Source organism: Dysidea avara, chromosome 1 (genome assembly GCF_963678975.1).
Source record: "Dysidea avara chromosome 1, odDysAvar1.4, whole genome shotgun sequence".
Taxonomy (NCBI): Eukaryota; Metazoa; Porifera; class Demospongiae; order Dictyoceratida; family Dysideidae; genus Dysidea; species Dysidea avara.
The window spans coordinates 23,279,479-23,298,781 of NC_089272.1; the positions used below are offsets into that span (position 1 = coordinate 23,279,479).

The following is a 19,303-nucleotide window of genomic DNA, read 5'->3' on the forward strand; positions in this document are numbered from 1 at the left end:
ACAGAAAAAGTTATTCTGTTATTTTCCCCAAGTATTTCAAATCGAGGCAACTTCTTCAATTTTGCCTTCACTGGTTGGACACTAAATTCTGGCATCAAGTCTTCATAATAGCAGCTGTGTTTGGACGTATGATAGTAATAGTGGAGTTCTGGGTCCATTCTCTTTAAAAACTCCTCGGTTACTTTTCACCAACCATAAAACACCTAAAATGCAATATTATTGTGAATAGTAACCCAACCTGTGACATACCTCTTTCAATGTAAAGTCCTTCCCTACACAATCATGCAACAGACTAAAGAAACATTCAACATCGTCTGTGGTACTTGCTCGAGGATGTTCAGTAGGCAAGCCATGTTCAGAATTAAACTGCTTTCTCCACTCTCTGGACTCAATGTTAGCCACAACAGCTACAAGTGTCTCCCTACTGAATCCTCTGACTCCACTGACACTCCTTAGATATACAATGTGATACAGGTAGTTCTATTGGACTGTATTTGTAGATGAATTGCTTATCGGTTAACTTCTAACAAACTAAAATCTCTTAAGCCATCTTCTTTATGCCATGGCATAAGATCATCCAGGATATAGTTTAGTAATCCAGCATTTAACTCACTTCCCTGATCATTGGTTAGTCCTCTCTCATCACAAGCTCGCCTCCAATTTCGTACATGCTTGAAGTATTCTGCTTCATGATGATACCCCTTATTCTCCATCCATAATACAAGACCTGGGCTAAACAACCGTTCAGCGTCCTCCACACTTTGTTTGCGGATTCCAGACAGTGCAGGATATGTAAGTGACTGGATGGATCTCGGGTACATGTAAATGCTTTTTGAAAGATATGCCTTGTGCATTGAAAACTTCTATTTGTTATTTATATTCCATTTGTGCCAGAATGGAGCGAAGCTTCTCAGCTCTTTTCTCATGCTTTCCTGAATACAGGATTTACAACATACAAAATACACTTAAGCACTGCACCTTCAATCCAACTGTGAATAGTATAGCCAGGAGGAACTGTTCTCAGCCACAGTCTTTCAATACCATCATCAACAGTGGTTCCTTGAGCATGCCAACTGTCAATTTCACCAAGTAATTCAGCACTGATGGCAGGATTGCACAGCTCAGCAGATATGTTCCTTCTTTGCTGCCTGCATTGATATTATATTTTATACAAATATTTTCTTTTATATTGTTATGCATAACACTCTTTTAACCAACTGTCTACCTTGTATATTGAATACACATACGTAGTTGTTTAATGAATGATTAATAGAGACTTACAAACAACAGTAACCATCTTGACCATTTTTTGGAAACCCATGCGTGAGAATTTTGCTCTTGAATCAGCACGAATTTGGAAAACTGAGAGTGGCCGTGTATTCCCTTTTGTTCGAAGTGAGTTACACTCTCCGTCTGTTGTGAATCCTAGAAGTATATACAAATACAAAAATTTTCTGCATGTAAGATTTAAGTACATACCTGCAACATTCATTTTTCGTTTGACCATTTCAGTAATGATTTTATTGGCAAGTTCACGAATGTTAGCATCACTCACTCCTACATACGGGATACACCGTACAGGGAGAGCATAGGGCTTTCTCCTGCAGTCTTCAGTACTGATAATGAAGGCTAGGATGTGTGTGGCTGGAGTGTGCTGATGTCATCTGACACCCTTAATGAAGCTAACTAATTTGTGGTGGAATGAGCACAACTGGGATGGTATGTTATCTTCAGCACATTCTTCTACTTTGTTTATCAAAGAGGTGGTGTCCCTATGCAACTGCCTTCCATTTTCATTTAACTCAGTTAATTCCTTGACCTTCCATGACAGAATAATCAGATCTTTCTCTTTTTGCACATGAGACTGAAGTTTCTCTGAGTATGCATTGTTGAACTTGATTATCTCTACAAGGGATAACACATAGTAACAAATGGTAGTGAAACTACAACCACATACGAGACTGCAGGAATTTTAAATCCTTGTTTATTGTGTCCAAGACATTGGCAAGTTCCTGTACCACATTGTCTCCATGTAAACCAATATTCTCTGCAGTCTCCAGTCACTTTCTGTAGTCCTTGTATGTTTCTAATAGCAAGCCATCAGCCAGATCCACATCACCACTCCACTCAAGCCTAGAAGATTCTTTTAACCCTTTATTTGTGTCGCAACCATCAGCCTTTAGCCACCACCAAGCATTTGGGTTATGCTGAACTGCTTCGTCTAGAACATTCAACTATGAAAAAGGGAAAAAATTATGAAGTTTTCACAACATATAGCCACATGAGCATACAGTTTAGGCATATACCTGTATCTGAGGATCTAGTGTTGTTCTACATGTAGTTATAATAGACCTCCTCTCAGAAATTGCTGGTACATTGACTAGAGCCTATAAATGTACCATATCACATAGTAGCAATATCATTGTTGAAACACTGCCATACTTCCATGGTCCTTTGCTTGCATGGTACAGAAGTAGTTGCTCCTTTGAAGAACTTCCTTTTTCTCTAGTTGCACACCATATAGGTCCACGATGTAGTTTGATTCATTTTTCACCGAAGTTACAATACATGGTCTGTAACCATTGACAGTAATCAGTTGGACAAGTGACCTAATGGTACAGTTGATATTAACCAATTTATGCCAATTTTACCTGCTGTAAGTTGTCAAAGTCAAAAAACTGAGCTGCGTATTCCACCAGACCCATAGGCATGCGTGTAATGGGAAACCTTGAGTCTTTATTATACTTGTGGTTAGTTAGTACCATTATAATGTGTGTTCTTGGATGTAAGACACAGCATCATTTTAATTGTTCCTACCTACACAGGTTTATGACTCATGCCACCATATGTCGGAACAATCAAGTGATCTACTGGAATCATACAATGTAAGTTTTATAACATCCAGGTAATTGCATGAATCTTTCTTATGTGTATTTTCTTGCACTACAATACGATAGTACTGTATATTAGGAATCATAGAAGTTTGGACATTCTCACTAACCATAAACCAGCCTTACAATACCTTCATACTGTCTTGGTGGTATAGCCAAGCCCAAAAGTTCTTTCAATGCAACCAAAAATGCATCCAATAAGTTACTACGAATACTACTCTTTTTATTAGGTAAAAATTTCTGCTTGCGTACTTACTAATTCCTTCAGACAACTTCATTTCTCAGCAAGTAATCATAAGGCACACATTTAGATGTTACGGCAAGACAATGGCTATTTGTTCTTTTGAGGCAGCATGTGAGGGGCTATCACCAGTCATAATGCATATATATTAAGTCTAGATCCAGTTTTCTTGACTGTGTGACTTTAAGGGTTACTCTTTTAAATGAATCTATAAAGAAGGCATTAAAAACCTTAGAATACTTAACTACGTAAGTTTTAAAATAATTTGCTACCTGCAGTTATCTATCTTGTGTGCAATTTTCTGCAAGATTTTTGCTAGGCTTATAACTATCAACAGGTTGTAACATACTAACCCTGACTGGTATTTCATTGCTTAAAACATGTCAGTACACGCATTCTATATCTTATTGACCTACATTCAGCATTTTAATTCCCTCCATGATGCCTTTTTAGAAGCATTTTGTTAAAATGGGCATGTTGGTTTAAGGGTTGAATGCTAAATTCTACATCAATGTATAAAGAAGATGTGTGCCAACTTTTATTCTATTACAGATCTCATCTACTGATACTGTATCTCACTATAAAGTGCCAGCTAAGGATTACCCTAGCCACTACTGTAGAAGAAATTTCCTGTCACAAGAGAGTGCAGCCACTACAGATTGGAAGGGCCACCATCTACTACACAAGGTATTGTATAAGCTGCCATCACGTGAGCTATATATTTGTCTCCTAAATGAGTTAGACAAATATATACCTCACACTTAAAGGGCAGAAGATACATATATAATGCCACACCACCTTCACATCTATATACAGAAATAAGCCACATATATACATGTATAAAGTAACATGATAATAAATATCAATTCCAAAAGGATAATGCCACCTATGGCCATCCAACATGTATAGTGTATAATGTCCTCTGACTGAAAAGATAATGCCACCCACGGCCATCCAACATGTATAGTGTATAATGTCCTCTGACTGAAAAGATAATGCCACCCACGGCCATCCAACATGTATAGTGTATAATGTCCTCTGACTGAAAAGATAATGCCACCCACGGCCATCCTACATGTATAGTGTATAATATCCTCTGACTGAAAAGATAATGCCACCCATGGCCATCCAACATGTACTGTGTATAAATATCCTCTGACCAACGGTATAAGTATGTTACATAATATGTATATATTTCATAAGTGTACAGCACATACACACACAAAAACAAACAAGTCTAACATCTTACTCTGCAACTGGATGAAGGGCCCAGTAGCAGAGGACAGTCTTTGCATTATATCTCCAAAGGATCGAATATGGAGAGTTGTTGGATCAATATTGTATTTCATAAGTTATAATGAACTTGCCGTATAGTATATAAAATGTAAATTAGCTGTTAAATATATCAAAAGGGACAATATAGATCATCATTGTAACCTCAAGCAAATATGTCCTGTGTGATCCTCTACTTCATGTAGTCGCCACCCAACCAATATAATAATGTACAAACTGCAGTGTACGTACCATTCAATATGGCTCCCACCTTTATCATGCCACTAACCAAAGTTTATTAAACTAACATTAATCATAAACTATAAAAAAACTGTCATATCATTAGCTCCCACCTGGGACAACTAATGAATGATTATGGACCATGTATATTGCTAGCAGCAAGTAATACTTGTCTGCATAATTATTTCACAACTATATAAATTTCTTATTATAGGTAGACTATCACTGTGACAACTGCATTTATTCCTTATGAATGTAATAATTGTGGTATAAAATAGATGATATACCCATATAAACAAAATGTTCATTACACCGATCATGAAGTACCCAGGTTTGCAGATAACCTTTGGGCTTAGCCCACCAAACACAAACCTTGTCACCACCAACCAACTACCTTGTGTGTTGCCACCATCCCTGTTTTTCCACCACCTTCAGTTGTCCGTTACCCCAACCCAGATCCCATAACTAACAGAGCAAAACATTTCATTATGTGGATTACACCAAATATGAGCTCAAGTCTACATTTTCACATCAAAGCAGTATACACTGCATGGATCCAACATTGACACACATTTAAAGTTGTGGCACTTATTTTAATTCTGTCATGTAAGATCATCATCACACCATAGTATAGTGATATAGCCGATCAAGTGTTGGGAAGTTTATAGTTTTAAGTACAGATCAGTACCAAACATTACCCTTAGTGTACTGTGTCCCAATCTTAAATCCTCACTTGGTAAAAGACATAGAATAGATGCAGGACTATAATGGAGTGATTTACGAGAAAAAAAACAATCTCACTTACTAGATTAACACTGGAGAGAAAGTGGATATAGACATGGTCAAAGATCTTTGGCCTATTATCATTTATTTAACAACCTTAACTTGCTACACTACAATTGGCAATTTGATGGTAACAACTATAATAGTATTTGGCTCCCACCTGCATGGGTCAAAAGTGATCATTGACCACAGGCCAAGTATTCATGTCCTGTATACCACTACTACCAGCAAGTGAAACTCTGCTCTGCAAGCTGGCATGCAATTATTGTACAAATTCCTTACATAAATAAATCACTGCAGAACCTTCTGCGGTGTATACACATAGCTGTGTACTAAACCAAAAGGGGTTATTGAAAATTTACTTAACAATAGTTTGCTTTCAACTCCCACCAGCCAAAGCATGTTTTATTACAAGTAATATAAGTAGTTATTACAACCTATTGTTAATAGTATTAATCATGTAGTGTTTCAGATGGTAGCATCACAACCTTGAGTGGTACTGTTGAGTAACAACAGGTTCTTACAAGATTATTCTCCATATATTTGCTGTGACTTTACCTTAATGTACTTAATACATGTACACATCTGTAGCTGTGTACATACCTCTAGGTCAGCAATGATATGCTTAGGTAAACATTATATGCTGCAATTAATAATGGTTATGTTCCTTATAAGGAGCAGTAAAAAATGTTATATATCCTTGGTATTAAACAATCAAATGATAGCAGTTACTTTTACTGCACAAACTGTATATATTGTATTATGGTCTCACCATACAATCAAATCAGCTTGTCGAAATCTTTAAAAAAAAAGAAATACAAAGACCTGTCATACTTACATCCCACAGTATACATCATCATTATTGACAATACAAAAAATGTATTAAAGATTTGTGACAATAATGTTACATCAACAATATGTGGATATCCATCATTACAACATAAATTATACTTGCAACAAAGCAGTTGGTCCAGATGGAATTCCTCCTAGATTATTGAATGAAACAGTGTACGAAATAATGTTACTGCTTACCTTCATCGATCTTTCAGTCTTTACACCAAGGCAAATTCCATTGAGATTGAAAAGCAGCACATCATGGCATTCTACAAATAAAATAAATAGAGCAGATCCTTGTGGGAACACATCATTTGTATTTCTTTATTTATACTCACTAGTCCAACCGCAACATCCAGAACACAAATTAACATGCTTTTCACACGGATCCAAAACAATTGATAGTTTCCCATTGAAAATTATGTACTGGATACCACTTTACTTTTATACTGGATAAAAATTTGACAAACTGTTTAGTCAGTTCTACTTGAAGGCAAAACACCGTTACTAGCACTACTTCTACTCCTCATCTGTGTAAATGATATACCATGTCAATGACATGTGGAAGTGGGCAAATGAAGCTTTATCCGTCTAAATGTATCCATTTACCTATAAAAGAAAAAAAAAAGACCTACATAAACATTATCAATCCATGGTCAGCGGATACAGCAAAATACATCTGATTGATGAGGACTTGTCTTGGAAGGAACACAATATTTGTAGCAAAGCCATTCCTACATTCATTGGAAAATGTGAAGATGGTTTATCCTCATACCTATTCTCTGTGAACTAATTTGCATATATAATTATTTGTGTACTTATACTCTTTTAATCAGTTCTACACAGTAAATTACTATACAACTCAATTCATAAGGCACTCACAGTAGTCATACTCTGGATCTTGTGGTTTCAGTCATACCAGAAATGTTTGATTACAAGGCTAAAATGCAGAGGTGCCTTTGACAGACTAAGGAATCATCACTTCCAACAGAAATTCTATAACTGTTGAGACAAACTGGGTAGACTTTGAACACTATTATACAGGGAAGAAAAAAAGAGATCATGTTGGTGTCATCTGATAATAGTAAACCTCTAACTGACAACTTTGACAAAGCAGTTGTCAATATCCAATTAGTTGCTTTCATCATTCACAAATGAAAATGTAAATTCTCATTAAATGACTTAAATACACTAGACCTAGCAAGTCTCCTGGTCTAGATGGTATTCCACCAGTCATGTTAAGACACTGCATGTGCTGCAGAAATTACACTGCTGTTAATCTTTGCTCAACCCATGTCAACAAGAGCTGTTCTGACTTGCTAACTTTACAACAAATAAGTCAGTAATTGGATAGATTGCTACAGCCTTTCTTCTAGGAAAACTGGTGGTGTAGGAAAACAGGTGGTGTAACCTTAGCAGTATGGAGCACATTATTCACCACTCAGATATGAAGCATCTTCAATTTTAAAGCAATATCTGCATGGAATTATGCAGGTCAAGAGTCTGACTGTCACCTATCATCCTACAGCATCCTGAACCAAATAATTAAATGTTGCTGACACAGAAAGTATAGAGTGTTGTATTTGACACAGAAAGTATAGAGTGTTGTATTTTAAAAAAAAACATGTTCTACATGGCTGTCAGCATCAGCGTAATCTGGAGTCCCCCAAAGCACATCACTCTCCCACTTAGTGTACATTAAAATGATTTCCATTTACAAACAGGCAACAGCATATTTTGTAGCCTTGCAAGACCAACACTAGACCATGCAAGTTCCACATACAAATATATGTAACTTTTTCCAGAATGGTTCAAGTTTGATCTCTAAGCTACATTTCTTGAAGATGCAGGTGTCAATGTTATGTCATTATGGATACAAGAATGACTGTATGTATTGAGTTCTCATATCTCAACTATTGTACAGCTTGGTAGTTGTTTTGTGGCAACTGTAAACATAATATTGTGAACTATATTGTGAATCAGATTACACAATGAAAGGTCTGACTAAGCTGAGTCAATTTTACTATCTCATTAGCTCACTACCAAGCTATCTGATTGACTGTTTGAGTTATACCACAGTTTAAAGTTGATCAAGCGGCTAATTATAACAACAGCATACGTTGATCATGTTTTGTGGGTTTTGTGTGTGTATCAAGAGTGTTCCTGTGAATTTCCATGACATGTCAAGTCTGTAGTTTTGTGCATGGTTATTCTAAAGAATAGTTCATGTGTGTTTCATCATTGTATGTTATCACCTCCAGCCATATATAACCATGAGCACCTAGCAATATTTTTCTTTATCTAACCAGTAGTCTGTGAAAAGTTCTCAGAAAACTAATTCATAGCCACTTGCACACATACACAGATGCACATATGCAGTGCACCTTTACCCAGCATTTATATTATGGCACAACACACAGATACAGTGCAACACTGTTCACACTGATACAGTTTCCTTGGCTTTATCTATACCTGTGCATCTTTGCTTGCAAACCTGAATATGCAATTATACACATGCACACACATATGCATACGCAACACACTTAAATCTTTCATCATGACTACAGGACTTCTTCTGTAAATACTTTCAGGGTGACCATACAATGAATTATTTAATGGCACTGACTGCTTTGGAAAATTAGTCTCTTAATACTTAATAACTTTACCACGGTGTTATTCATTCAAAACCTAGGAATGGTTTTCCAGTCTCTGTGATTTTTCATTTTAATTATACTGCAGAAAAGACAAATGTTTGTCCCTGCTATGTTAACCATTTAGGATATGCTTAGTTATGAGCAATAGCTCATACAATGAATATGGCAAGAGTTTGCTTAGTGCAACTATGAGATGCTGCCAAAGGACGTAATTCTACCCAATTGGCAAGCTAAATGCACATATGCATTCACTATACAAACACAACACTTATCGTACACAGGATACACTGATCAAATGATAACTCCAGGGAGTAAGGTTGGTACTTTTCCCAAATGCATACACAAATGTTACATTCTTGGAAAGCACTACAATGGTCAAGCCAGATATGTATGCATGTATGCATGCATGCATGCACACACACACACACGCACATACACACACACACGCACACACTTGAACTGGAACTGAATTTGAAGCCAGACATCCTGGGATGATGCTGTCCAACAGAGGATGTGTCCTCTTTGTCAACGACGAAGACAGGTGGTAGTACATCTGTGCCTTATAATGTCTTGCTTCCTTTGAAACAATCAATGGCAGGTGGTACATATAAATGGTTTATTCAAAGGTAGAGCCATCACATGCTGATCAAGTCCTTCATTGCAAAAAATGCTCCATCTGGTATGATGTCGGGCTACTTTATACCAAGTTGACTCATCTACTCAACACTTCTTCATATCCTGACAGACCTGTCCCACCAATGGTGCTTAATTGACATCATGAGCAGGGTGCTTCTGAGGGTTTGTTCAAAGGTGGAGCCATCACATGCTGATCAAGTCCTTCATTGCAATAAATTCTCCATCTGGTATGATGTCGGGCTACTTTATATCAAGATGACTCATCTACTCAATACTTCTTCATATCCTGACAGACCTTGTCTCACCAACGGAGCTTAATTGACATCATGAGCAGGGTGCTTCTGAGGGAGCCAACCAAACAATAGCTTCTTGGGTTGCCTTATGTCAGGCATTTGGACAACATGTCCTAACCATCTCGATATATACGATGTTAACACTTCACCAATAGACTCAATCATTCCAAATCTGCCAGCTAGCTCAGCAATAGTGAGGTACTCCTTTAGGTCTACTAATACCCAAAATGCAACGTATACATCTCCAGTGAAACCTACCCAACTCACTAACCAACTCTAGGGTGGAGCCCATGTTTCAGCACCATAAAATAACACTTCCAATACAACATATCTTTACACTATTCTCTTAGTCTCCAGTGTGAAATCTGATGCAGTAAACAAGACTGCCGAATGCTCTGGAAGCTTGTGCAATCCTACAACTAACCTCACCAGCTACTCCACCACATGTTTCAACCAATGATGCCAAGTGCTTAAACTGATTAATCACTTCAACTACATACCATCCAATACTAATGGAACCAAGTCATATTCAGTGAGACCAATCCCAGCAACTAGCAGCTTTGTCTTAGTAATCTCACCAGCTACTTTGTGTATCCTAGCAGCCATGACCAGATCCTCTCTACAAGAACACACCAGCACACACACACACACACACACACACACACACATGCTAAGGACAAGTTGGTGCACAAAAGCAAAATTGGCAAGGTTGCATGACCTTTCCCAAGTGCATAAAGAAACAGAACAAGATGTTTATTCCAACAATTGGCAAGATCATTATACCTTGTCTAAATTCACGCATGTACGTACTGTACAACATATCAATTAAATGGAAACTACAAAAGATTATTCTTACATTCTAAGCAAATGGCAAGGTTGCTCTTCCTTGCTCAGGTCCGTGAGGAACAATACATAATTATGCTAATATAACTTGGAAACCACATGTACAAAATATGTATGACATGCATCAATTAAATGGAAATGTGTACTATTGTCTCCAAGCAATTAGCAAGATTAAGGTACATACTCAAGTGCATATACACGTACACACATGCAAACACAAGACAAACTGGCTGTGCAAAGAGATTACCACACAATTAAGATATGGACATATGCACATACACACATGCAAACACAAGACAAACTGGCTGTTGAAAGAGATTACCACACAATTTAAGATATGGACATATACACGTACACACATGCAAACACAAGACAAACTGGCTGTACAAAGAGATTACCACACAATTAAGATATGGACATATACACGTACACACATGCAAACACAAGACAAACTGGCTGTTGAAAGAGATTACCACACGATTAAGATATGGACATATACACGTACACACATGCAAACACAAGACAAACTGGCTGTGCAAAGAGATTACCACACAATTAAGATATGGACATATGCACATACACACATGCAAACACAAGACAAACTGGCTGTTGAAAGAGATTACCACACAATTAAGATATGGTTTTGCCAAATGTGTCAGCTTTTATACATCAAGGCACAATCTATTGATGTATTGCTATACATGTAAATTATTTGCTCCATGGTTACTTGGAAAAAAAAAAAAGAAAAGAAAGAAAGAAAAAAAAAAAAAAAAAAAAAAAAAGGTGATGCATTATGTGGTGTTGTACATAAGAGCTTATTTTATTAGAGTTATCTTGTACAGAGCTACAGACTTGGTTTGTGGTGGAGGTTTATAGTAAATGCTTTTTGTTGCATTTCACGATTTCTCACTCGATATGTTGACGATTTGCTTATAGTAATCAGAGGATGGTTACAAGTATACAATGTCAATGTTAACAATAAAGGCATAATGACTGGACATACCTGCCAAAATGTAACAGATATCCAGCTTTTCCATCCATGGTTACTTGGAAAAAAAAAAAAAAGAAAAAAAAATGGTGAAGAGCTTATTTTATTAGAGTTATTTTGTACAGAGCTACAGACTTGGTTTGTGGTGGAGTCACGATTTCTCACTCGATATGTTCACGATTTGCTTATAGTAATCAGAGGATGGTTACAAGTGTACAATGTCAATGTTAACAATAAAGGCATAATGATTGGACATACCTGCTAAAATGTAACAGATATCCAGCTTTTCCATCCATGGTTACTTGGAAAAAAAAAAAAAAGAAAAAAAGAAAAAAATGGTGAAGAGCTTATTTTATTAGAGTTATCTTGTACAGAGCTACAGACTTGGTTTGTGGTGGAGTCATGATTTCTCACTCGATATGTTCACGATTTGCTTATAGTAATCAGAGGATGGTTACAAGTGTACAATGTCAATGTTAACAATAAAGGCATAATGACTGGACATACCTGCTAAAATGTAACAGATATCCAGCTTGTCCATCTTTAGATTAATTGAAACCTGAAGATATTCAAGATTTGTCCATCTTTAGATTAACCTGAAGATGTCATGTTTTTACATCTTTATATAATCAGAAGATTTTGGAGTAAAACCTAACAAGAAATTCTGATTATACCTGCTGGAAATGTTGAGTTTCTTGGATTGAAATGTCAATACAGAGTAGAGAACAAAACAAATTATTTGATGCAAATCAAAGGTAAGGATTTTGTGTTAGTAGTAGATGTGAATTCATCTGTTGCTATTTTGATATAGATTATTTCAGAACTAACAGGCACAAGCTAAGTGAAACAGAATGTGTCAGTCATCATACATCAATGACAAGTAGTTTCAACCCACTTGTAGGTGCGTAATAATATAAACCATGTATACATTCCATGTTGTGTGATGAATATTCACTGTTAACTGTAATACACAATTTTTGTTACAGGTGGACTTGTATTACAACAAACATTTGGAAGTTGAGCAACTAGGATGAAGGATCACACAGACATGATTCATTGCCAGCAATACCTGCTGAATTTCTCAAAGGTGTTTGATACAGTTTCTCACCAATACCTATATTACAAGTTGCATCATTATGGCATTAGAGGCAACCTTCTAGAATGGTTAAAGCAGTTTCTTTCAGAGAGACATCAATGGGTAATAGTAAACGTTGACCCTGTTGACGTAACATCTGGGATCCAACAGGACACTGTGCTGGCCCCTTACGATTCATAAATGACTTACCTAATAATATCATCTCATCGGTCAGACTATATATATGCTGATGATGTCATTCTTTACAGACCCATTCAGAAGAAGACTGTCACTTCTCCTGCAGGACCCACACACACTAGAAAAGTGTGCAACCAAGTCATTTAACATAATCCTATCCGTTTTCCAATACATTTTACACAATTAAGTTATAGTGAAATAGAACACACAAAATACTCGGACATAGTTATTGATTCCAAACTATCATGGTCACAACATATTTGAGAAGTTACCAATAAAGCTAACAAAGTTTTCTACAATGCAACCTCTAGGATTGTCCAGTATCTGTCAAGGCCAACTGCTATATATATAGTCTCCAATTTTGGAGTATGCTTGGGCACCACACATGCAAAAGGATATATCTAGCACTGAGTCAGTATACAGAGATGTGTTGTAAGGTTTCATTATTCCTACCACTCAAGTGTTACAGAAATACTAAACTGGCCAACTCTACTATGCTGATGAGACCAACTAAAACTATTACTATGTTAATAATTCAGAATCGTATTGACATACCTGACACCAGTTACATCAACTTATCACCTGCAGGGTCACGCATTGAAGTTTCAGCAGCCAACCACTCTTCCAATGCAGTTTGGTTTATTCACATCACTTAAGGGAATAGTGAGCATTTTTAAATTAGACAACTATGTAGCTATAGGTAATGAATTATTGTTATAATTAAACAAAAGTGAAAAATAATATCAGCTGTCAACCTAGAAGATATGTATCAGCTGTTAACTGAATTTTTGAATGATTTAACACCTTAAGATATGACGTGAGAATTTCATGAGGTGGGAAATTCAATCAAACAAAACAAAATAAAATACTTGGTCTGTGGCTATCAAATATAAGGTGGGAGCCATATTCCTTTCTACTGCTGGTATTTTATGCAGAATTATGTGGGAGCAAGGCAGTAATTTTGAAATTAAAGTACGTTTACTGAATTTTCAAATGATTTAACACCTCAAGATATGAGGTGAGAATTTCATAAGGTGGGAAATCCAATCAAATACTTAGTCAGTGGCTATCAAACAAGGTGGGAACCATATTTGTATTGTGAAAACTTTAAAGGGCATAAACGCAACTCAATTTAAGAGTAATTTTTTTCAATTCTAAAGAATTCAATGGTGAAGTGACTATAAATCATTCATCTCCTCCTGGTAAACAAATAGTTGATGGCTGCTAAACAACAGGTGAAGGCAAGCCTGCAGCTATGTATTATTCATAAACACAAACTAAACTGGATCAATGGATTAGCTATTTGGTGGCTAAACTGGTGGCAGGTGGTGACAAGCAAAACTTACAATATTTAAGTAGTGGCTACAGTTTTTTTATAGTTGTGGTGATCTCTTCCAAACTGGTCATACAAGTATCAAATTGATAGCTATTATACACAAGTGGTAGCAGCTAGCTATTATTCAACAGGTGGTGACAAGCAAAAACTTAGAAAAACCATTATACAGTTAATAATTGTGGTGGCACAAGCAAGAGATACTGGTATTAGCAATCCTTGCAAACAGGTGGCTATTGTTCAGTTGTGGCATACACTAAGAATTGGCTACAGCTTATATATTATGCAAATTTATATGTATGTGGTGGAAAGGCTGAACCTAACAACATTCCAATGTTAATGGTAGTGGAAACCCTACTTCCTAACAAGCAGGTGGCTATACAATTTCAAACTATTTTATAAAGGTTACAATTTTAACAATGGTGGCACAAGCAACAGCTACCAATTCATTCCAATGCTAATGGTAGTGGCAATCCTAATTCCTAACAAGCAGGTGGCTATACAATTTCAAACTATTTTATAAAGGTTACAATTTTAACAATGGTGGCACAAGCAACAGCTACCAATTCATTCCAACGTTAATGGTAGTGGCAATCCTAATTCCTAACAAGCAGGTGGCTATACAATTTCAAACTATTAACAATGATGGCACAAGCAACAGCTACCAATTCATTCCAATGCTAATGGTAGTGGCAATCCTAATTCCTAACAAGCAGGTGGCTATACAATTTCAAACTATTTTATAAAGGTTACAATTTTAACAATGATGGCACAAGCAACAGCTACCAATTCATTCCAATGCTAATGGTAGTGGCAATCCTAATTCCTAACAGGCAGGTGGCTATACAATTTCAAACTATTTTATAAAGGTTACATTTTAACAATGGTGGCACAAGCAACAGCTACCGATTCATTCCAATGTTAATGGTAGTGGCAATCCTAATTCCTAACAAGCAGGTGGCTATACAATTTCAAACCATTTTATAAAGGCTTACAATTTTAGCAGTGGTGGCACAAGCAACAGCTACCGATTCATTCCAATGTTAATAGTAGAGGCAATCCTAATTCCTAACAAGCAGGTGGCTATACAATTTTATAAAGGCTTGCAATTTTAACAATGGTGGCACAAGCAAGAACTACCGATTCATTCCAATGTTAATGGTAGTGACAATCCTAATTCCTAACAGGCAGGTGGCTGCACAATTTCGAACTGTTTTATTAAGGCTTACAATTTTAACAATGGTGGCACAAGCAAGAGCTACCGATTCATTCCAATGTTAATGGTAGTTGCAATCCTAATTCCTAACAAGCAGGTGGCTATACAATTTCAAACTATTTTATAAAGGTTACAATTTTAACAATGGTGGCACAAGCAACAGCTACCAATTCATTCAAATGCTAATGGTAGTGGCAATCCTAATTCCTAACAAGCAGGTGGCTATACAATTTCAAACTATTTTATAAAGGTTACAATTTTAACCAATTCATTCCAATGCTAATGGTAGTGGCAATCCTAATTCCTAACAAGCAGGTGGCTATACAATTTCAAACTATTTTATAAAGGTTACAATTTTAACAATGGTGGCACAAGCAACAGCTACCAATTCATTCAAATGCTAATGGTAGTGGCAATCCTAATTCCTAACAAGCAGGTGGCTATACAATTTCAAACTATTTTATAAAGGTTACAATTTTAACAATGGTGGCACAAGCAACAGCTACCAATTCATTCCAATGCTAATGGTAGTGGCAATCCTAATTCCTAACAAGCAGGCGGCTATACAATTTCAAACTATTTTATAAAGGTTACAATTTTAACAATGGTGGCACAAGCAACAGCTACCAATTCATTCCAATGTTAATGGTAGTGGCAATCCTAATTCCTAACAAGCAGGTGGCTGTACAATTTCAAACTATTTTATAAAGGTTACAATTTTAACAATGGTGGCACAAGCAACAGCTACCAATTCATTCCAATGTTAATGGTAGTGGCAATCCTAATTCCTAACAAGCAGGTGGCTGTACAATTTCAAACTATTTTATAAAGGTTACAATTTTAACAATGGTGGCACAAGCAACAGCTACCAATTCATTCAAATGCTAATGGTAGTGACAATCCTAATTCCTAACAAGCAGGTGGCTATGCTACCAATTCATTCCAATGTTAATGGTAGTGGCAATCCTAATTCCTAACAAGCAGGTGGCTATACAATTTCAAACTATTTTATAAAGGTTACAATTTTAACAATGGTGGCACAAGCAACAGCTACCAATTCATTCCAATGCTAATGGTAGTGGCAATCCTAATTCCTAACAAGCAGATAGCTATACAATTTCAAACTATTTTATAAAGGTTACAATTTTAACAATGGTGGCACAAGCAACAGCTACCAATTCATTCCAATGCTAATGGTAGTGGCAATCCTAATTCCTAACAAGCAGGTGACTATACAATTTCAAAATATTTTATAAAGTTACAATTTTAACAATGGTGGCACAAGCAACAGCTACCAATTCATTCCAATGCTAATGGTAGTGGCAATCCTAATTCCTAACAGGCAGGTGGCTATACAATTTCAAACTATTTTATAAAGGTTACAATTTTAACAATGGTGGCACAAGCAACAGCTACCAATTCATTCCAATGCTAATGGTAGTGGCAATCCTAATTCCTAACAAGCAGATAGCTATACAATTTCAAACTATTTTATAAAGGTTACAATTTTAACAATGGTGGCACAAGCAACAGCTACCAATTCATTCCAATGCTAATGGTAGTGGCAATCCTAATTCCTAACAAGCAGGTGGCTATACAATTTCAAAATATTTTATAAAGTTACAATTTTAACAATGGTGGCACAAGCAACAGCTACCAATTCATTCCAATGCTAATGGTAGTGGCAATCCTAATTCCTAACAGGCAGGTGGCTATACAATTTCAAACTATTTTATAAAGGTTACAATTTTAACAATGGTGGCACAAGCAACAGCTACCAATTCATTTCAATGCTAATGGTAGTGGCAATCCTAATTCCTAACAAGCAGATAGCTATACAATTTCAAACTATTTTATAAAGGTTACAATTTTAACAATGGTGGCACAAGCAACAGCTACCAATTCATTCCAATGCTAATGGTAGTGGCAATCCTAATTCCTAACAAGCAGGTGGCTATACAATTTCAAAATATTTTATAAAGTTACAATTTTAACAATGGTGGCACAAGCAACAGCTACCAATTCATTCCAATGCTAATGGTAGTGGCAATCCTAATTCCTAACAGGCAGGTGGCTATACAATTTCAAACTATTTTATAAAGGTTACAATTTTAACAATGGTGGCACAAGCAACAGCTACCAATTCATTCCAATGTTAATAGTAGAGGCAATCCTAATTCCTAACAAGCAGGTGGCTATACAATTTCAAACCGTTTTATAAAGGCTTACAATTTTAACAATGGTGGCACAAGCAAGAGCTGCCGATTCGTTCCAATGTTAATGGTAGTGACAATCCAAATTCCTAACAAGCAGGTGGCTATACAATTTCAAACCGTTTTATAAAGGCCTACACTACAATTTTAGCAGTGGTGGCACAAGCAAGAGCTACCGATTCATTCCAATGTTAATGGTAGTGGCAATCCTAATTCCTAATAAGCAGGTGGCTATACAATTTCAAACCATTTTATAAAGGCTTACAATTTTAGCAGTGGTGGCACAAGCAACAGCTACCGATTCATTCCAATGTTAATAGTAGAGGCAATCCTAATTCCTAACAAGCAGGTGGCTATACAATTTTATAAAGGCTTGCAATTTTAACAATGGTGGCACAAGCAAGAACTACCGATTCATTCCAATGTTAATGGTAGTGACAATCCTAATTCCTAACAGGCAGGTGGCTGCACAATTTTGAACTGTTTTATTAAGGCTTACAATTTTAACAATGGTGGCACAAGCAAGAGCTACCGATTCATTCAAATGTTAATGGTAGTTGCAATCCTAATTCCTAACAAGCAGGTGGATATACAATTTCAAACTATTTTATAAAGGTTACAATTTTAACAATGGTGGCACAAGCAACAGCTACAAATTCATTCCAATGCTAATGGTAGAGACAATCCTAATTCCTAACAAGCAGGTGGCTATATAATTTTATAAAGGCTTACAGTTTTAACATTGGTGGCACAAGCAAGAGCTGCCGATTCGTTCCAATGTTAATGGTAGTGGCAATCCTAATTCCTAACAAGCAGGTGGCTATACAATTTCAAACCGTTTTATAAAGGCTTACAATTTTAGCAGTGGTGGCACAAGCAAGAGCTGCCGATTCGTTCCAATGTTAATAGTAGTGACAATCCAAATTCCTAACAAGCAGGTGGCTATACAATTTCAAACCGTTTTATAAAGGCCTACACTACAATTTTAGCAGTGGTGGCTTAAGCAAGAGCTGCCGATTCATTCCAACGTTAATGGTAGTGGCAATCCTAATTCCTAACAAGCAGGTGGCTATACAATTTCAAACCGTTTTATAAAGGCTTACAATTTTAGCAGTGGTGGCACAAGCAACAGCTACCGATTCATTCTAATGTTAATGGTAATTGCAATCCTAATTCCTAACAAGCAGGTAGCTATACAATTTTATAAAGGCTTGCAATTTTAACAATGGTGGCACAAGCAAGAACTACCGATTCATTCCAATGTTAATGGTAGTGACAATCCTAATTCCTAACAAGCAGGTGGCTATACAATTTTATAAAGGCTTGAAATTTTAACAATGGTGGCACAAGCAAGAACTACCGATTCATTCCAATGTTAATGGTAGTGACAATCCTAATTCCTAACAGGCAGGTGGCTGCACAATTTCGAACTGTTTTATTAAGGCTTATAATTTTAACAATGGTGGCACAAGCAAGAGCTACCGATTCATTCTAATGTTAATGGTAATTGCAATCCTAATTCCTAACAAGCAGGTGGCTATACAATTTTATAAAGGCTTGCAATTGTAACAATGGTGGCACAAGCAAGAACTA

The 19,303-nt window shown here is 36.4% G+C and overlaps 2 long non-coding RNA genes across 2 annotated transcripts; one reads left to right on the top strand and one right to left on the bottom strand.

Annotated features, from left to right (window-relative positions):
• Window positions 1–1,289: 1,289 nt before the first annotated feature.
• LOC136249106 (uncharacterized) lies at window positions 1,290–2,538 on the bottom strand. Its single transcript, XR_010698048.1, has 5 exons — window positions 2,443–2,538; window positions 2,307–2,387; window positions 1,958–2,234; window positions 1,480–1,905; window positions 1,290–1,425 (listed from the first exon to the last, which is right to left on the bottom strand). It is a non-coding gene; the product is annotated as an uncharacterized lncRNA (long non-coding RNA).
• A 9,488-nt stretch (window positions 2,539–12,026) lies between these two features.
• LOC136249110 (uncharacterized) lies at window positions 12,027–12,738 on the top strand. The gene is made up of 3 exons (XR_010698049.1): window positions 12,027–12,430; window positions 12,487–12,576; window positions 12,662–12,738. It is a non-coding gene; the product is annotated as an uncharacterized lncRNA (long non-coding RNA).
• The last annotated feature ends 6,565 nt before the right edge of the window (window positions 12,739–19,303 follow it).